Source organism: Notothenia coriiceps, unplaced genomic scaffold (genome assembly GCF_000735185.1).
Source record: "Notothenia coriiceps isolate Sejong01 unplaced genomic scaffold, NC01 NC01_scaffold00024631, whole genome shotgun sequence".
NCBI classification, from domain to species: Eukaryota; Metazoa; Chordata; class Actinopteri; order Perciformes; family Nototheniidae; genus Notothenia; species Notothenia coriiceps.
The window spans coordinates 160,138-165,785 of NW_011357332.1; the positions used below are offsets into that span (position 1 = coordinate 160,138).

General features: G+C 40.3%; 1 long non-coding RNA gene across 1 annotated transcript in view; it reads left to right on the forward strand.

Annotated features, from left to right (window-relative positions):
- The first annotated feature begins 2,361 nt into the window (after positions 1–2,361).
- LOC104955088 (uncharacterized) overlaps positions 2,362–5,648 on the forward strand; it is an 18,472-nt gene continuing 15,185 nt past the window's right edge. Inside the window, exon 1 of the long non-coding RNA XR_799425.1 lies at positions 2,362–2,500. This is a non-coding gene — a long non-coding RNA (uncharacterized lncRNA). The remainder of the gene's footprint in view (positions 2,501–5,648) is intronic.

A 5,648-nucleotide genomic window follows, 5' to 3' on the forward strand; every position in this document is an offset into this window, starting at 1 on the left:
TTAAGAGTCTTAAGACCACCTCAGTGTCGGATTTTGGAAACTTGATTTTGAGTTGTCTCATGGCAGTTAGGGTATAGGGACAACCTATGGGACTTTACTTCCTCTTGATACGGTTATTTACAAAAAAAACACCTAAATATAGCCTACTTGTTGTTATTGTGCTTCTGTCTTTCTGTGTCTTCTCATCTGTAAACTCCCTCAACGGGGCCGCTCGCTCTCTTTTCTTGATAGCCCTCTCACGGGTGAACAGTTCAATGTCCCGCTTCATTGTAGGAATTCTGCCATGTCTCTACCACTTTAGTTTGACCATCTCTTAGTTACTAAGTTATGGAATACTTAATAAATAAGTAATTAGATACCTGACCGTTACTGCGCTCATAAAGAATGCTAAGAATAATGCGTCTTGAACTGGTTTCATTAATTAGTGTCTTTACGTTTCACAGACTGTTAGCTTGTTGTGGTAGGCTGGTAGCCTATTTTATTAAAGAGCATATAAAAAGAAAGACTTGTGTTATGTCTTCCTTAATGCAATAGTCATTGGGGGTGCAAGTGGAGTCTCGCAGAGTCAAAACTGTGGCGCGCTTACAATGTAGGTGCACCGCAGTCTGCGTGATCTGCCTGTAGGGAGGGGCGGGCCGGCCATGCGAGTAAAGTAACGAGTAGGCTACAGTAACGAGTAAAGTAACGAGTTACTTTATGTAGAGAGTAACGAAGTAGTGTAATATATTACTTTTTTTTAAAGTAATATGTAATATATTACTTTTTTTTAGTAACGACCCCATCTCTGGTGGTGTTGCACATGGTCGGCAAGGTCTGCTGATTAATTCAGCCTCAACGTAGACCCTCTGTTGTGTTTTACAAACCACTTTCCTCTCAGCTAATTGGATTTTGATAGCACTTGGTATGGCGGACCGAGGGAATGTCACTTTGAGGTGTGACCTCCGTTTTATTCTCTACTCGGAGTTGCTTTTGCCCTTAAACTACATAGTGTAGAAGATTGCAGAGCATCAAGTGTCAGGTTATTACTCTGTCTCAACTCTTTCTGTGATATATTAAGCTGTCCATTAGAATGTCATTACATGTTCAAGCACCCAGTAAGACAGGAAATAGACCTAATAACTACAGATTGATTCCTCTGTATCAGGACTCTTGAAGAAGTGAATTCATGCATAATGTTCTCACAGAGAGTCTAAGGATGTTTCTCAGCAGAGGACAGGAGAACAGTTATATGTATACAGCCACGAACACGATTGTTTGCATACAAAGCAGGAAATGTTCCGCACTCTGACTACTAAATAACTTCCAGGTGTATTCCTGACACTGCCAGATGGATGCTCCTGAATCTTCTCAAACCAATTTACGAACTATAATAATTCAGCTTGTGCACAAGGCTGAAGGCTTGAACTATAGGCCTACTACATTATGTCAAAACAAAACCTCCGGGAAAGTGTGTTCAATGCCACTAGCATGTAGAGTAAACGGCAAAAGATAACTAGCTCTAACCGCATTCAGTGAATCTTCATTATCTAGCGCCTGAGCTGCCGGGCTTGTAGGCAAATGGGGACCAAAGCACTCTGTAATTACTCCGCTTCCCCAGTGGGTGATGGCGGCATTCTCAGGGAGCTTAACGGAGGCTTCATGTAGCTCTCACCACATATTGGCTGGGGAGATACAACACATGCTGCTCCTTGCTTTCTTTTTCATCCCCCATCCCTTTCCTGCCATCTCCCTTTCCCCAACCTCTCTTTACTCACAGTCTCCTTGTTATCATCACATGCTAATTACTCAGAAATAATCACATGAAAGATAATGTTGTGCATGGTGAAAAAACTGAAAAATAATCACTCATGACCGTGCATTTTTTTCATGGTATGTGGCTATTTATATAAAACAAGAGAAATTGCAAATAACTTGAAATTGTTATTCTAATAAATCATAATTTTAGTTTTTTGATCCTTGGTCAGTTATACAATTAAAAACATGTTTGTAATGTTGTGGCAAATCAACCCTCGCAACAGGAAAGAATGAAACAGAGAGGAATCAATAAAACACAAACACAGATTTTAATTAATCATTATTATTTAGTTGCGCAACACCAAACAACAATGGGGAAACATTACCTGCCCTCAAGCAATCATACAGCAATGCCCCCGCGAATACAAGAAACACACAGGGCAGATATACGTTTTCTAAATGACACACGAACATGTTCCCTAAACATGTTTAACGCACACACATTGTCAGGTCTTCCAGGACATGTTCCAGCTGTAGAAAGGTCATCATCTCATGACGTCTTTAGGAGTCTTGCAGGATATGAGTTATCCAATTAACAAACTATACGTCTGCACATGAACGCACATACATTTCTTTACATTAACTAACACACGAACATCAATGTTTTCCCTCTAATTAGCAAAGAGACGATTAGCCTCTTGGCTCTGAAAACTGTAATTTAATAACATACCTAGTTACTATGACTAGGTCCAAGATTGATATAACAGTATGGTGTCACCCGGGAAAAAAGGTTGGAAAACACTAAATAACGCATTGTTTTTTTAGTTTTTAAACACATATGAAGCATTATTATAGGTGTAAATCATTATTCAAAAAGTTTGAAATGCTCTCTTATCCAAGCCTTTGTGTTCTCTAAAGCCCCTGTCACACTGTCCCGAAATTGACACCCGATGGACACACGAATATGGAATTGTGAATTTTGCACGAAGATGGCCCCGAACCACACACGAAGGCAACATTTACATTACATTTAAGACATACAACTGCAACGAAAGTAACAAAAACGATTCTTTTAAAGTACTATGATACTGTACTGATATTTTCAGACTTTGTTCTTTACTTTATCCGTCTTTATATGTAGAAGATATTACGTTTTCTCCGTCATGTTGTTTCCATAGCAACAACAACTTCCTGTCAACTCGCCTTCAAAATAATATATTATATCCTTTTCAGTTTCACAGAACACAAATTGGGTTATTTACATAATATGTTTACATGATTTTGTTGTGCAATAAAACAACCCGATGGACTCACGATAAAGGAAATGTTCAAATTCAGCTCTGATCGTAGCAACATCGGGACATTCGTGAGGGCATCTTAAGCCACCGTATGACCGCCGGTGGAGTTTCTCAGGCTCCGGCAGCAACTTCGCGAGAGGTGGCAAAATCTTTGTCATGCCAAAAAGTTGCCCGAAGGACCTTGTGAAGGTTCATTTTCGTGTTGAATTTGTGTCCATTTTGCCCTTCGTAAGGCCATCGTGAGAGCATCTTGTTATCATCGGTGCCATCGGGCATTCGCCCCGATCAGAGTGAGGGCGAATGCCCAATGGCACCGATGATAACACGAAGATGACACGATTTGACAAGATGCCCTCACGAGTGCCTTACGAAGTTGCCGCCGGAGCCTGAGAAACTCCACCGGCGGTCATACGATGGCTTAAGATGTCCTCACGAATGGCCCGATGATGTTACGATCAGATCCGCTACGTCGTGTGTTGTCAATCAATCAATCAATGTTTATTTATATAGCCCAATATCACAAATTTTACATTTTACATGTTCCTCTGTCACGAGTTCTGATCGCTCAGTGATGATACTTATACTTCTATAATCTGTGGAATCTCAGCTTGTTAGCTAAGCTTGTTTACAATTTAGACATACAGAGAGTTAGTGTTGTCACAACTAAAGGTAAAAGTAAAAAGTGTCACTCGACACAGTATTTGGAATCTCACAAACACAAGGTAATTTTTTATAAAGGTTCCTCATCCACCAATGACTACCCTGAACTGTCCGACATGTGGGACACGACAAGGGTATGAATAGATTTGTGACCTGACTAAGACACACCCTGTTTTCTGCTCTCGAAATTTTTATAGTTGTCTTGTTCGTCCCACTATTTACACATATTACTTGTTCAGAGGTACAACAATGACAGTTACGAACCAGCCTATTAATAAACTTTAATGGAAAACAGTAAATACATTCACCTAATAGATCGTCAAATGACCTTCGGTCCACTCCTCGCCACACCTCCTCGGCCGCACCAACACGCCTGTAAATCCGTTCCAACTCTGTCCTGCTCCGGCCGGCGGTAAGACGCTACTCGGACGGTCTCAGCCTACCGTGTTACGTGTCCATCTGGTCGGTCCTTCCTCAACGTCATCAGATCCCGGACACTCTCTGCCTCTCGGACCCTGGTCCTTGGACGAGAGAAAGACCCAGTCGACCCCCTGCATAGGAGGTACTACGAACATTCCTCACATAGACGTCGTCACGCCTAACATCGTGCTACAAACGGCCCTCAACTTCGCTGCCAAACAATAGATCCCCAGTGTGGGTGCTAGGAACGCCCCGTCAGACTCAGCGCCCTTTGTTGTCTCCCCGGCTACAAACTAAAAAATTAAGCAGTATACATCTGGATTTCAATTTTTCTTCTATTTATGAAAAGTAAAGTTGGTAAAAGGACGGAAATAACTATGGATATAGAAAGTGTCTCGACGTCGACTCTGCGCATAAATTTCAACAAACAAACAAAGCGTGTCTAAATTTAAAAACTTATCACTCAAGAAACTATTTTCGTACTCCCAATCAAAGTAGTTGCTGGTGTACAATCTACGACATCACAGCCACAGCCTTGACAACAAGTGTCGCACACGACAAGGGGTTAACGATAGACTATGTGTCCTGAACTTTTTTTCTGTACCTTTGTACAACGTTATCAAACTTAGTTGTGTCTGTTCGTCACTTTATGTCGTAGACCACCTTATTTTTTAAAGTGACAACATGTAACAATGACAACGATTAAAAGAAACTTATAATGTAAACACCCTAACGTACTACGTTCTATGTAATTACAACATAATAATGTATTACACTTTCTGTAAAACAAATTCGGTTTGTATGGTCTCACTGAAGGGTTGAATCCCATCTAATTACAACTCACATTAATGGAAACTGTAGAAAAAAATGAAATAAAGTCTCGAGATTACATAAGTATGTTGTTATGTTTGGATTGAAATTGTCAGTCTTTGGGAAAACCTAAGACAGTAAATGTCGTAAATTGTGGTCGTATGTCCTCTGTGACTAGACGAGGAGTCGACGAGAGTTACAACGTCTTGTGTTTTGTAATATCTTGAAAACCGTGGACTCAAATTAGTAGGAGTTTTTAATGTATTTATAGTGTTTAATGATGTAACTTATCACTAAACTATATAAACTATTTGGTGGTTAGTAAGACAAACATGATTGTGTTACTGGATCACCTCATACACACAGTAGTACTTTTTCAAATATCATTTGTAAAGATTGTCTTCCGGAAACATACTCGACTGGTGTCGAGACTAAATAACTAGAGTCACAAATGTTGTTGGTGACTGAAACGATTGGGGCCGCCCAACGAATTGTCCAAAAAAGTGCTGTGACAAGAGTCTCCCGAGAATTTATAATTTTTTGATACTTATGCAAGTAATGGGAGGATGCCCTTCTTTTGAGTCCATTGACTACTATGCTGGTAAAAATGGGGCTTTGTTTTGGGGTTTCAGAGTGTTCTTCCCAGATTTACTCGGGATAACCGCCTTTTGTAGATTGCGTGAATCGTGTTTTTGAGTTCAATTTTAGCTAGCTATATGAATAGCC